This window comes from Lissotriton helveticus, chromosome 6, assembly GCF_964261635.1.
Source record: "Lissotriton helveticus chromosome 6, aLisHel1.1, whole genome shotgun sequence".
NCBI lineage: Eukaryota > Metazoa > Chordata > Amphibia > Caudata > Salamandridae > Lissotriton > Lissotriton helveticus.
The window spans coordinates 1,016,298,055-1,016,313,880 of record NC_136067.1 but is presented as its reverse complement, the minus strand read 5'-3'; the positions used below and the strand labels follow the sequence as shown (position 1 = coordinate 1,016,313,880).

At 47.4% G+C, this 15,826-nt stretch overlaps 1 protein-coding gene across 3 annotated transcripts in view; it reads left to right on the top strand.

Moving 5' to 3' along the window:
• The window catches only part of LOC144763238 (uncharacterized), an 853,666-nt gene that overhangs the window by 262,996 nt on the left and 574,844 nt on the right, over positions 1–15,826 (top strand). The gene's annotated exons all lie outside the window — the stretch shown is intronic.

The following is a 15,826-nucleotide window of genomic DNA, read 5'->3' as shown; positions in this document are numbered from 1 at the left end:
CTCTGCACTGCTTCGCGCAGAATCCCCTAAGAGACTAGGTTCACATATATACACTCTAAAACGCAGGAACTGAGCCCTAATCAACATGTCAAAGCCAGACTTGAAAAGCAGACAGATCTAGGGCTTGACATAGATGACAATGTGTGGAAATATTGTTGCAAAGCCATCAAATGTATCTCACTTAACGGTCGACATCACCTTATACAGTTTAAATTTCTTAACCGAATCTACCATACACCTGTGCGGCTGCACACATTTGGGCTATGCAATACGACCAATTGCGAGTAATGTGATGCGGGTGAGGCCGATCTTTTACCTTTAGCATGGCTCTGTCCCACTATAGCGGATTGTTGATATAGGTCTTTGCGGATCTACGTTCATTTACGCGACTCGCTACTAGCCCTCCTCGGCTATTCCCAAAAATTGCAGCAACCCATCAGACGCTTGGTGGATATGGCCCTTTAGGTCCCTTAGCGAGTAATAGCACTGCATTGGTCCAGGGTTCCCCCCCCCTCGCGGTCTCAATGGACTAGGGACTATTGTGCAATACACAAACAGAAACATATAATGAGCTGCTTCCCCCTAGGAACCAACTGAAGAACTTCTGCCGCTTGTACACTACTTACATTGAGACTCGGGCTGGAGAGCACACCAAAATATCCCCCTCCGCAGGGAGATCTCAGCAGTCATGACGGACTCTGCCGGTATTGGAAAACCCATTGCAGGTCTATGTGTCGACTATAGGGTACTGGTGTCTCTAAATTGTTGTACTCATTCTTTTCATTGACAATTGTATTTTGATATTAATTTATGTAATATTTGTTTGATTTCTGTTAATTGCCCACTATTCTGAAGATAACTCCGGGACTGTAATTTATCTTAAGATTTTTTCTTCTTCATTATTTTTATTGTGATGTTATGTTTTATTATTGTATCTTTGTTCATTTTGTATTGCTAAAATTGAAAAATAAAATTTAAAAAAAGGACGGATGTCATGCATACTTTCTCAAGCCATTCTCTCCCTTGTCGACCCCTGGGGAGATGGGGGAGCACCGAAACATTAATGAAGGATTAGGGCGAACACCATGCAGACAGCTGCTCTCTCTAGGAGGCCAAATTTCTTGCCTGTATTTCTCTGGCTCAGTCAACTGATTTTAACAATTTTTGACCCTGGTGCCTCTAGCAGCCGGGGGGCGGGGGGTGGGGGGGGGTTCTCATCAGGCACCTGATCTGTAGAACTTTCAAATTTATTGGAGCTGGTTTTCTTCACTACTTTCCTTATATTGAGCGTGAGCTCAGTGCCAGCCTACTGCCCATAAGCTCTATTCTCAGGAACTGTTCTTTGTCTGGTGCATTGTTTACCTCAGCCTGAACACACCTCTAGCAACACCCCACGGCCTCAAGATGTAATGCCTTCCCTGCCTCAACTCTTCGGGTTTAACAGCCTTCTATGCCATTGCAGGACACCTGTGTGTTGTCAGAAACTGGGGGGCTTCCTCTAATGAGGATTAACCCTCTGCAGGGAAGGTCCTCCGGCTCTTCTCCTTCTGAGTTTCCCAGGATGTCTCCACATCTATCCCTTTACCCTCCATTAAAAGGGGGTAATGAGGGCAGTTGCAACTTGCTCTGAAGAGGTGAATCCAGAGTCCCATTCAATCCAAGTACAAACAGTTCCAGTACACCAGCTTTTTTCAGGGTCCTTTATTTTCATCTTCTCTTTTCCTCTCCCATGTGCAGTGGATTTTAAGTGGGGGTGAAAAAGTGCTAGAAGATAGGCATCTCGGTCCAATCCTAGGCTAATACATTACTCCACCTTTGTTCCAACCCTTCTGCATAGCATTTTCAGACATTCCAATATGGGGACTTGAAGTGATCTGTAAATTACCGTATCAGAGAACCCAGGCCACTCCCTTAACTGCCAAAGCTGCTGTTCTCTTTCCTTTGTCATTTCAAAAGGGAACACCTCCTGCGACTGGCTCCAGAGGTCTGATCTACACTACTATGTGAGGAGCCTTTAAACTTTTCTGCCCAGCAGACTAATTAACTTGACTCAGCAGGGTGAATAAAACATAAATAAATGTAACTTTGCGCTTAGTCATGGAAAAAAAGAGAAATCTTCAAGTGCCATGAGTGCAGATATGACAAAAGTTACACTGAACCTGCACTTGTGATCACTCGAGTCTCTAGGCCTAACTATGGCACAACTGTACTTTAAGTGAAGCATACACCCTTTTCAGTGAAGCACTACAGACTTATACTATATGAATGCCCACCCACACAGTAAGTCCTGCACAGGCATTACCAATGTATAAAGGGTCCCTTTTTCAACAGGCTACCAGTGTGCAGATACCAAGATAAGCTGAATAAAATGGAAGCCGCACTGGCTCAGCCCACACATGAGTATGTCCACATAATCATTTGCAGCTAAGTCAGAGCCACTTTCCCTAGCTGCGTAACAGCAGGCCTTGCTTAAAAGGTGAACAATGGCAGATAATGCTCCCAATCCAATTTAACCAGGTTTACATTGAGTGAGACACAATTAGTGATACTCACAGCAAAAGTCTAAAAAGCAGGTAGTCCAAAAAACAAAAATACAGGTGGTTAAACAAATCTCTCCACATGCTATACCCTCAATGCCTTTAAAAGGGTATCAGTTTAAAGCAGATTTACCACTCACATCTGCACTGCAACTGTGGGTGTGGTATATAAAACAGAGTCAATAATTCTCCTAAACAGTGCAGTGTCTGGTGTTGAAAGGGCTTGCCATTGTGTAGAGAGCACCTTCAGATGGCTTGATTCCAAGGAACTGCTTTATATTAAAGGCACCAAAGAACTTGAAAAAACTACTAACTCTTTGACGAAATTCATGTTACTAAAGCTTTCTTTTCCTGCTGAGACGTTGTATTGATTCACAACACCGTTCTGAAAAGGCTATGGCAACAAAACATTAGTCCATATGTCCTCACAGCCATGTGTGATGGCATCTGCAGCACATACAAATTATCTTACTCCATCGTAGAAGCCCACAGTGCAGCAATCCAGGCAAACTAGAAACATTTTGTGCAACATCATTTGTTAGATGCTTCTTTTCAAAGCAGACTGTCAACCAGATGTTCAGTAAATACTATTAGAAACTGTGATTGTTGCCATGTATGTACCATTTCCAAAATAGTCATATTTGGGAATTTCAAAATAAGAGATACACCACTTTGTGGGTCACCTACCTGTCCTACTGGAAGCATGAGCCGAATCTGGTTGCAATGTGACTAGGCTGAGCTGAATCAGAGTCCTCACATCTGGTCTGGGCCCCAATACAGCCGTATCGTGTTAAATACCCTACTATGTCAGGCAGTAAAACATCTATTTCCAGGTCAGTCTACAAGAACAGTTGATGTGATGTCATAAGTGAGACACCTGGGTGTCTTAAGATCCCCAATCTAGCAGCTTTTAGTTTCCCTACCCACTGTAAGCCTCGGCCTTCGAAATGCTTTTGCTGGGCCTGCTTCCACTTGCCGAACCTCCCAATTTTCATGATAATTACAACACTCAGCAAGTCACTTAGCATCTGATCCACATCTGCCCTGCTTCAGGATATCCACCCTTAGCTATTCCTCCATGTGGTACGTGAGTGCAGCTCAATATGGCTGATAATGAAAACCGTACCATTTTGAGGTGAGGATCTTATGCGGCAGAAGCCTCAGCAGCTAATGTGGCAATGGGTGGCTTTTGGTGCTATATTCTACATAGGTATCCTATATAGGCGCAGGTAACATTATAACCTTTCACCTATATTCTTCCCTACATTACATACTTAACGGTTCAAAGGGACTTACATTTTACCTAGATACAACACTGCATTCAGAACGTGGGATTTGCCCTGGTTCGGATCTCATACATTATGCATGAGGCTTCTTGGAAGCACAGCAGGACTAGCATCTCCTGTATTATATCTCTGTATAAAGTCCAGGCCCGACGTCCTCCTTTAGGCCGACACAGCAACATAGGATCCCTGGGGAGACTTCTGGGTATACATACATCACATCTTGCTTAGAAAGACATAGGAGAACGAGACTTCCCGGCTGACACACTGACCAGAGACACTGAGGTTCCTTCATGCAGACACTCCAGCTCGCAATGCCCAACTCAGGACCAGGACGGGATCCCATATTCTCTCATTCTCAGGTAGCGGGGTTGACTAGATCCTAGAGGGATTCTTGGCATAACACCTACATAGATGCTAGGTACATTTAGGTACATCTAGTTAGGGAGGCATCATAGGAGTACGCACTTCTTAGCATGCGTTTTATATGCTTGTATGTATTCATGATTATTCCAAAATGTTAGAACTGTACCATCCCTTTACTTTCGTAGTACTGCTAATCATATATCTCTGCTACTGTCTAATGGTTGTTACTGCTCATCTATTTTACACTAGAATAACAACTGTTGAATAAAATATTATTGACAAGATGCCCAGTATGTTTATTCTGTGTATCTCTGAGACAGAGTAAGTGAGCACGAGTGACTAAGCGAAAGGTAATATACGGTTTCCACAATTCTGAGGGATCAGGGTTGTCATGTTCTGAGGTTGCCAAGAACTATTCTCTCCCCAATAAGAGGAGATTCTAGTGGCACTGTGAGCTAGCTGATACAGACAGGCTAACTTATCCAGTGGGGGTGCATAGAATCAGTCTGCTACCAATCCCACAGTTTATGTTATCCGAACACGCAGATCCTGTGTGGGTTATATAGTAACTACACGACATGGCGCCCAACGTTGGTTGGGTACTTATTGAATAGTAGAATCTGAGAAGTTCAGTCATGCTATTCTCAGAGACCCCCTACTCACAAAACATCAGAGACGCCTGGAATGGGTGGGCACAAACTCCGCCACAGCTGAGTAGTCGAAAAATCCTATTTCTTGGCTGTTGGTTAATCAAGCTTGAAGGACACATGGTTCCTAAAAATTGTGCAGAAACACCTTATCTTAGTTCCCTTGGAAAGCTCTTCTTTACAAAATGGAGGACAGAGATAACGCAAGAGTAGATCTACACCTCTCAGCCAGAGAAGAAGATGCAGACGCACTACATTGCAGAAAATTTTAGAAATACAGTCACCCTGAAACTACTAGAGCATGGGTTAACACCTAGGGGTGGTATTCGGGATTGAGGCACACAAATCAAACAGAACAGAGGTATTTTATTCATGGGTTACATTCCCGGCAGCAAATGCTAGATCAAAAACATTTCACTCCTACAAGGAAGGAGATGCACCAGCGGAATACTGTCTGTTTGAAGACATAGAAGTTCCACTCACATACCAGGAACACTTATACTGCTTTAAAGGCCACCTACCCACATAACAAGAAGAATAAGATTCAGCTCGCTCGGAAGAGAAGGAGCAACATGGCCGATATTAGTGGCCTACACACCACACCCTGACATTGAAACAATGCCAGTTGGAGACTTACTCACACAACACAAAGATTTCATTAAAATCTATAGAAACTGGACGCAATTTGTCATGAGGACACTTACAGTCCAGCCAGCAATAGTTGCATCAAATAGAGCTCAAATTCAGGGTAAAGCAACTAAAATCACACCACAGACATTACATGCGGTATTGGGCAAAATGCCCACAAAATGTGAACAAATGCCATTCTGGGTAGCTCAGACAATAACACAGCTAGAGGCAGTATTCCCGAATACTGCCCCATATGATAAACACAGAATGTTACCAACATTCTGTAGTAGGGGATCTCTGTGTATAGTCATAATCTAGTGAATAGTCCTGCCCATGTGCGTGGACCCCGGAGCAATCAAAAATAATCTCTTACAGTGTCGAAAAATGCAGAACTGCACAGACACTTAAGAGAGAATTTAAAGACAGATAATGCAGCCTAAAAAGGCTACACTGTCCAGTACTTCAACTAGAAATTCCACCACAAAAATCCACAAAACAGCAAAGCCTGTACAGATTTCCCTTGCTTTAACAGCAAAATCCCTCAGGAATGATAGAGAGAAGAACCTGGACAGACAAGCCCCATAGGCTGCCATTATGTGTCTCAGAACAGGATACTGTGCCTTTAAGAGAACTTTCCAGAACTTCACAGTATCCCAGAATGCCCGCAGGGCCCAGTTACTTTCAGTTCTTTTTTCCGGCTCCTGCAAGCAGGACCCTGGAGCATTGAGCTCTCCCTTTTCAAGGGTTTATTGGTGTTTTTTCACTGTAAAATCGATTTAAGTGCTTTCTAAGTACTTTTGGGCTTTACTTCTTGGTGTTTTGCACTCTTTTAATGTCAAATATGCCTTCATTATTTGACAAATGCCCGGAGTGCTCCAGGAAGATGGCTAAGTCAGACCCTCATGAGGTGTGTATCCTCTGCCTGCCCTCTTCCCATGTTCCAGAGGAGTGTGAGATCTGCAAAGGCTTCTCTGGCAGGACCCTGAAAGACAGAATGAAGATCAGACTTCAGGGCCTCGAGGAAAGAAGGCTGAAGGCCCAAGGTGGGTCTGGAGGGGCTTCATCTGCCCATGCTGAGGCCTCTGGGGGGCTCCCCAGGGGCAGGAAGTCCAGCAAACATCCCCAGTCTCCGTCTGGGTCGATAGCACTGGCCACGACGTCAAGAGGGAGGTCCACGGCCGGTTCCCAGTCTCCCCAGGGCTCTGGGTCGAGAAAACGTCACCCGTCGACGTCGAGGGACTTGCACAGGCCGTCGTCGAACCCAGTGACGATTTCATCGTCGTCGTCGTCTTCGGCGTCGAGTGATCGGCGTCGACGGGCCCGGCGTCGGCGCTCGCCGTCGAGGCGACACCGCCGTTCACCGTCAACGAACAGGACATCGTCGTCGTCGAGGGGATCCTCGCGTCGAGGCCGCCGTCGAAGCGGAAGAGATCGCCGTCGAGGTAGAAGAGATCTCTGGCGAAGAAGAAGTCGCCGTCGAGGTCGCCGTCGAGGTGGACAAGGTCGCCGTCGAGGCGGTCCAAGAGGTCGCCGTCGAGGCGGTCGAGGTCGCCGTCGAGGCGGTCGAGGTCGCCGTCGAGGCATAAAGGATCGTCGTCGAGATGGTCGGGATCGACGTCGAGGCATAGAAGCCGTTCGACGCCGAAGCATGGAAGACGGTCGATGCTGAAGGGGCGCTCGACGTCGAGGGATCTACGTTCGATGCCTGAACACCATTCTTCGACTTCAAGGAGTCGTGCAGGCAGGCCTAGGACTGTGGGGGGCTCCCCTCAGTCCGGAAAGGATGGCGGGTCACCAGGATCGGTGTACTCGGAGGTGTATACTCCGGAGAAGACTGTTCCGCCTCCTCCTCTGTTGCCAAGAGGTCCTCCTCCGAGGGCTCCAACCCCTCCTCCGTTGCCTCCTCTGCCGCCACTTCCAACAGGACCTAGGACCCCTGTGCCAGACAAGCCGCCTCCGGTTCCACCGAGGTCGGTCTCGTTGCCCAGGCTTCCGACTCCTCCTAAGAAGACTCCTAAGTCTAAGGACCCTCCCAAGCCCAAGACGTCCGCCCCGGGGAAACCGGCGGAACGTCCCAGACCTAGAAGATCGATGTCGCGCTCCAGGCGGAGAGACAGATCGAGGAGTAGACACAGGTCCTCCACGAGATCTAGACATCGCCATAGGAGGCATAGGTCCAGGTCCCTTACTACCTCTAGGACCCGTTCCTATTCGCCTACTTTGTCGGATTCCCCGGAGACTAGGGTGTCTCCGATCAACGACATCGGTACATTCCAGGAGGTTCTCCTGAGGGGGGCTGCGAAGTTGGGTATCACGGTGACGGCTCCTACACCTACGACGTCCGTGATATTTGAGACTTTGCACAAGAAGCACCTGTCTCGCCCTCTACTGCCGTTGGTGCCAGGACTGGTCGAACCTGCGGAAGAGCTTTTTCTTACGCCAGTGGTGGTGAAGGTAGCTCCATCCAGACTTCTGAAGAAGTACAGGGCGCCTGACTCGGACCCGGCTTTCCTACGGATGGACCCAGTGCCAGATTCAGTGATAGTGACGGCGGCCAGGAAATTACATTCTACCTCCCCGTCATCCACCGTGCCTCCAGATAAGGAGAGCCGCTGGATTGATTCGGCTGGAAGGAAGGCGTGTGGGACTTCTTTCACTACTATGAAGGCTTCCAGCGACTCGGCGTTGCTAGGACGGTACGACCGTGCGCTGTGGGATTCCATGGAACAGTTCGCGGACCTTGTCCCGCGTGACAGGAAGGAGGACTTCATGGAAATCGTCAAGGAAGGGATGCTGGTCTCGAACCAGGCCATAAGCGCCACGGCGGATATCTCTCTGTTGGCCGCACATGGCTACTGCCACGGTATCAACCAACGCCGCCATGCGTGGCTCAGGCTTACGTCACTCAAGCCTGAGGTGCAACAGCGAGTGGCCAATCTGCCGTTTTCCGGTGAGACGCTATTCGGGAAACACGCAGACGACGAAATGGCCCGGATGAAGGCCGAGGTGGAAACCCTGACGGCTGTGGGCTTGAAGAAGCCCAAGGACAAGAAGCCCTACCGCCAGTTCCAACGGCGGTTCGGCTCGCAGGGGAAAGGAAGAGGACAGTCTTCGGGACAACAGCAGCAGCAACAACAGCAGCAGTTCTGGAGACCCTTCCAGAAACGCCAGAGGGGTAGAGGTGGACAGCAGTCCTCTACCGCGAACAAGGGCCCGGCCGGGTCTCGACCCTGAGCGGTTACTTCCCCTTCGTCCGTTACCCGCTCCGGTGGGGGGGAAGCGTTCAATTTTTTCTGGCAGAGTGGAGAAAACTTACTCAGGACAAGTGGGTGCTGAATATTGTTTGCAATGGATACAGTCTTCGGTTCACCAGCCCTCCTCCATCGATTTCCCCGGTCAGCTCGCAGTATCAGCTGCGCGAGCTCCAGGCAGAGGCCGATATCCTGTTAAGGAAAAGGGCGATAGAAGGCGTACCTCTGTCTCAAAGAGGAAGAGGTCTGTACTCCCGGTTCTTTCTGGTCCGCAAGAAGGACAAGAACGAGTTCAGGCCCATTCTGGACTTGCGACAGGCAAACAAATGGATTCGCAGAGAAAAGTTTCTCATGCTGTTGTTGCATCAGATCTATCTTCAGTTGCAACAGGGAGACTGGCTATGTGCCATAGACCTACAGGATGCATACTTCCATGTGCCCATTGCATGCAAACACAGGAAGTTCCTGCGATTTCAAGTCGGCACCAATCACTATCAGTACACGGTACTTCCGTTCGGGCTGAAGTCTGCGCCCAGAACGTTCTCGAAGTGCATGGCAGTGGTAGCGGCACACCTGAGGAAGAACAAGGTGTTTGTCTACCCGTACCTGGACGATTGGTTGATCAAGGCCTCCTCCTTCTCGGAAGCTCAAGCAAACTTCCAGATGACGTGCGTTCTGCTGAACAAGCTGGGGTTGCACATCAACATGTCCAAGTCGGTCCCGACTCCGGTCCAGTGCATTCAGTACTTGGGAGCCTCCATCAATACGCTGTCAGCAAGCGTGTCTCCTTCGGAGGAGCGACGGTTATCACTCCTTCAGAAGGCTCAGGCTCTTTTGACGACTCCGTCTACTACTGTGAGGACGGTGTCTTCTCTACTGGGCTCGATGGCCTCTTGTATCTTCCTGACGCCACATGCGCGGCTGCACATGTAGTACACTTGTAAAAAAAAAAAATGTAGTACACTTGTAAAGCGCACAGCTGCCCCAGCAACGGGGCGTCCCGGCGCTGTATAACTCTGGGGAACCCGTCCTGGCTTTCCCTGTGGGATGGTCCCTTGCTGGGAGTCCCCAAGGTGGAGCCAGGCATCCCCGGAATTGGTGGGGCCATTGTGGAGATTAGGCAAGCTAATGCCCAGAGTTGCCGAGTGGAACCCCTGATTAGAGTAAGCACCGAAGCGAGAATTATGGAGTCCGCTGACCAAGGTCCACGACATGAGACCGCTGCAGGAGTGCTTGGAGGATCAGTGGGACCAGAGGAGAGGATCTTGGGACGACAAGATACGACTGTCTCTGCATGCTCTTCAGTCTCTGAAGTGGTGGTGTTCAGCGGAGAATCTCCTCAAAGGGGTTCCCTTCCACAAGGACATTCCCACTCAGACTATCGTGACGGATGCTTCTCTCCAGGGCTGGGGAGCGCACTCCGAAGACCTACAGATTTAAGGGACGTGGTCCCCGACGGAGTCCACGTACCACATCAATTTCCTGGAACTCAGAGCTGTTCACTTGGCACTGAAGGCCTTTCATCCGTCCTTTCAGACCAACTCTCTGCTTGTACAGACGGACAACACGACAACGATGTATTACCTCAACAAGAAGGGGGGCTCGAGATCCCGCACTCTGTCACAGGAGGCGCAGGCGATCTGGCACTGGCTTCTGGCCCGAGGTCTGTCGATAACGGCCACCCATCTGCCAGGTGTGCAGAATGTTCAGGCAGACGAACTGAGCAGGCTGATCCAGGAAAACCATGAATGGGTCATAAACGACGAAGTACTAGGAGAAGTCTTCGCAAGGTGGGGAACTCCAGACGTAGATCTGTTCGCCACCGCCGAAAACAGCAAATGCCGAGACTTCGCCTCCAGGTACTACCAGCCGGGGACGCTGGGGAACGCGTTATGGATCGACTGGTCGAACAGCTTTCTGTACGCTTTTCCACCCATTCCCCTGATTCCGACGGTTCTCATCAAGCTGTCCCAGTCCAGGGCGCGGATGATACTGATTGCCCCGGAATGGCCCAGACAGTGGTGGTTCACGGACCTGCTTCACCGGTCTCTCCTTCCTCACATGAAGCTGCCGTGCAGGCCGGACCTTCTCACGAAGTTCGGGGGGCGGATGGTGCACCCCAACCTCACGTCTTTGAGTTTGGCGGCATGGCTCCTGAAATAGTGCAATATGGCCATCTGAATCTCCCAGAGGATTGTATGGACATACTGAAGGAGGCTAAGCGACCTTCCACTAGGACTTCTTATGCTTACAAGTGGAAGAGGTTTTGCATCTTGTGCAAGTCCAAGAACTATTACCCTACGGCATGCAAGGAGGATGTCATCCTTCCATATCTACTTCATCTGGCGCAGTCTGGCCTTAATGTCCATTCCATTAAGGTTCATCTGGCTGCTTTGACTGCCTACAGGAAATGCCCTTCACAGAATTCCTTCTTCCAGATCCCTGTGATCAAGGACTTTTTGGAAGGCTTGAAGAAAGTGTTCCCTCCTGTCAGGCTTCCTTCGCCTTCATGGGACTTGAATGTGGTGCTGTCCAGGTTGATGAAGGAGCCTTTTGAACCTATTCATAAGGCTTCGTTGCAGCACCTGTCCTGGAAGGCGGCGTTCCTCGTGGCCATTACATCGGCCCGCAGGGTGAGTGAAATTCAGGCGTTGTGTTGCCAAGAACCTTATACTGTATTACATGCTGCTAAGGTTGTATGCGTACTCACCCTAAGTTTCTTCCCAAGGTTGTTTCTGATTTTCATATCAACCAGACTATAACTTTACCTACGTTCTTTCAGAATCCTTCCTCTCCAGCGGAAAGGTCTTTGCATTCCCTGGATGTTAGGAGGGTGCTGAAATTTTATCTGGATAATACCAAAGATATTCGTAGGTCAGATCAATTGTTCATCAATTATGGATCGGTCAGGACGGGTCTTGCTACCTCTAAGCAGTCCATCTCGAGGTGGATTGTGTCCTGCATACAATTGTGTTACTACAAAGCTAATAAGACCTTAGGGGGCAAACCTAAGGCTCATTCCACCAGGGGCAAAGCAGCCACGACAGCGTTGCTCCGTAATGTTCCCATTGCAGAGATCTGCAAGGCGGTCACTTGGAAGTCGGTCCATACCTTTGCTAAGCATTACTGCCTGGACGCTGATGCCAGGGCAGACGCTCAGGTTGGGCAGGCTTCGCTGCGGAATCTGTTCGCACAATAGTGGCGTAATTTCTTTGTTCTCCACCGCCGCTTGGTGTGGGGATGGGCTTGCCATTCTATTCACTAGATTATGACTATACACAGAGATCCCCTACTACAGAAGGAGTAGTTTCTGTCCTGTAACTCCAGTTCTGTAGTAGGGGTATCTCTGTTATAGTCATAAGCGCCCGCCCTCCTCCCCGGTGGAGAGAGAGATGTTCATGTACGGAATGCTACAGGTCTGGCGTGCTACGCCTTCAAAAAGAACTGAAAGTAACTGGGACCTGCAGGGCATTCTGGGATACTGTGAAGTTCTGGAAAGTTCTCTTAAAGGCACAGTATGCTGTTCTGAGCCACATAATGGCAGCCTATGGGGCTTGTCTGTCCAGGTTCTTCTCTCTATCATTCCTGAGGGATTTTGCTGTTAAAGCAAGGGAAATCTGTACAGGCTTTGCTGTTTTGTGGATTTTTGTGGTGGAATTTCTAGTTGAAGTACTGGACAGTGTAGCCTTTTTAGGCTGCATTATCTGTCTTTAAATTCTCTCTTAAGTGTCTGTGCAGTTCTGCATTTTTCGACACTGTAAGAGATTATTTTTGATTGCTCCGGGGTCCACGCACATGGGCGGGACTATTCACTAGATTATGACTATAACAGAGATACCCCTACTACAGAACTGGAGTTACAGGACAGAAACTACTCCTGCTTGCCCATGGGGATAACACCACAAGTAGAAGGTTGTACCACTTGGGGTTCAGTCTTTGCCACCATTTATACCTGGACTCATGGTATTCCTTCATTAGCAGCGATACCAGATGTATTGAGACAAATACAAATCGAGTATGGAGAAGAGCCTGTTCTGAACTTAGGGATGAAGTTACTAGGTAACTATGCCCAAGTGTCAGCAATAATATAGCCTTATAGCCCGCCGTAGAAGGCTATACTGGCTATTAAAGGCCCTCTCCAGCGTTAAAGGCCCGAGCCGAAGGCGAGGGCCTTTAACAAGGGAGAGGGACTTTAATAGCCGGTATAGCCCAGCTACGAAGGGCTATAAGGCTATTAGAACATTCTGCCACTAAAGGGCAGAATTTTCTAACAAAAAAGAACAAAGCCTTATGGGAGCATGAGGGGATTGGAATCCCCTCAGGGTCCTTGAAGCCTTTGTTCACAGCCAGATCTGTGAACAAAGAATCATTGGAATGTTGGAGCTCCAGGCTTATACTAGCCACTATAAGCCCGGAGCACTCCATTCAATGGAGCTCCCAACATTCCAATGTTCTAATACTAGCTAATATTAAAGGGGAAGCCGCTTCAGTGGCTATCCGCCAACGCCTAAGGAAGTTCAGTCCTTTAAAACAAGAACACGAACTACCAAAAATAATTTTAACTGTGTTTGCAGAATTAGGCAGAGATAGTATGTGTGGGAAAGCTTTAAAACCACAACTGATAGGCAGTCCTGAAAAAGATGCTTCCAAGCAGACGCCTGCTTCAACAAAAAAAAAGTGGTTCAATAAAAACAACAAAACTTTAAAGGAAACAGATCTCAATCCTGAGGTAGATCTCCTCCACAGGAGTCTTCCAAAAAGAGATAACCTCAGGAATAGGGATATTATTAGGAAACCCGACAGGCCTCAGGATACTGACAAACGTTCCTCTCGTTCCTTTCAGGGTTCATCGAAAAACTCAGAGAGAGAAGGCCAGTCAGACAGACAAGAAGAGCGTACAAAGTCCAGAGACTAGCAGCACGCTCAGGATTATACTTTTAAAAAGAAGAGAAGCAAAAGCCACAGATCAAAAAGAAGGTTGCAGGTCTAAAGATCGGACATGCCCAGAATTATGAGGACTCGACAGCTGAACGGGGAATGGGCTCTGACGATGCGACAGTGTAGCAGAAGTAATAATAGCACACCAAAACCTGATGGAATTTCTGGTGATAGCAGACTTGAGTGATTATATCACGGTAGAAACACCCGATACTAGGGTAAGTGTCCCACATAAAGTATATGAATTAATGCTCCAAATGGAGGGGGACAAATATAGAACAGTGAGAGGTCTCTTTTGGGAGAACCTTACGTTTGGCTATGACATTTTGTCAGCTGAACAAGATTAGCTGCCAGCATTTGTCATGGATAGCCCTAAAGGAGAAACTGTAATTCTACTGGCTTTCTCAGGCCATATTCCTAGGCACTTACAACATACATATGTGCAGGAGTAGGCTGTAGCCCAGGCACCAGCATTATACAAGAACCATGTTGGATGGGGTGGGGATTCAACCCACCACATAATTCCTTTAAAAACACTCCAACTGGACAAAGGCAGTATCCAATAAAGCAAGAAGCTAAAAAAACAGGTCAGAGAGATCTTAGATCAACTTGAATACAAAGGGGTGACCGAAAATTGCACCTCATAAATGAACAATTATTTGTTTCCAGTCATAAAACCTGACCGTTCATATCATTTGGTTTTCGATTAAAGACATTTAAACACTTGCTCTAAGACATTTGCAGTCCAAAATGCACATAGTGCCGCATTAAAGAATAACATTGTGTAGAAAAAATATAAAACATTTATTATCTCAAATGGATTTTTATGCCAAAATATAGCACCAGAAAGCAGGTATCTTAATGGCATTCTCAGCGCTAGGGTCCTAGCGTCAATTTTGTCAACTATCCCAAGGGTATAAGAATAGCCCAGGGTTGTTTTCGGCCAGGGTAACTGAGTTACTTCAAAATTTGGATGAAGAGGCATTGTCCTATGTGGATGATACTTATCGAACGGACAATAACCTAGGGGAGCACTTGAACAGAGTAAATACCATAATTTTTGGATCTGCATCTGCGGGCTACAAATTCAACGTTAAAAAATCAAAAATTGCCCACCTCAGTGCCCTGTTTTTAGGAGATGAGCGTTCAAATGAAGGGAAAAGCCTGTCAGTGAATTTTTTAGAAAAATGCGCGCTTGTGATTCCTAAAATTTGGTAGAACATACATTTTCGATTACGCAGAAAGAGTAAAACCTTTCTACGATTTAATAAAACCTGATTTTTTAGTAAGACAATGGACACACAGATGCGCTTTGTTCCTTACAAGCTTACATGATAGCTTTCAAACATTTAGACACGCGTACATGTATGCAACCTGGTGATCCGTATAATTGCAGATCAATCTGGATACACCTACCTAACATATAATGAAGGTGAAATAGTACCAATTGCATACAGGTCACATTTGTACATAAATGCAGAGATGCATTTTGCATCTACAGAAAAGATTCTAACAGCAGTATAGACTGCTATAGTAAGAGAAAGAGCACTGGCTCAGGGGAAACTAATAGTAGGGACTGCCGTTCCAACCTTAGAGGCTGCAACAAAGGCAAGCGTTCCTAACGTGAGAGCCTTAAATCCGAGATGGATACAATGGGCTAATTCTCGCAATGAAACTAATGTAGAATACCGGTACGACCCAAATTTGAAGACGGAAGCATTTCTGCAATACGAACAAGAATAAACTCTACCAAATGAAATAATGCCTCTAGATCAGTAGGAATATATAATTTACACTGACTGAGCTGCTCAACCGGCCATAGGAAGTAAGCAACAATATAGCGTGGCATGTGCAATCGTTAAAGGTCACATGCAGGATGGAAAGTCCATCCAAGTTGCACAAAAACGTAATCTCTAGGAGACTGCACAGCACAGCTGGTAGAGCTAAAAGCCCTGATACTGGCACTGGTAAATACGGATCGAGAATTCCCCACACTAATTATGTGCGATTACTTTTACTGTGTGCAGTCATATAATTAATATTTACAGCACTGGATTCAAAACAGGTTCAAAGATGCAAAAGGTGGCAAAATTAAGCATAAAAGGCTATAGGAACAGGTTGTTGAGTTGAAATCCTGACTACCGAGGGATCACGTGATACATACACAGTCATCA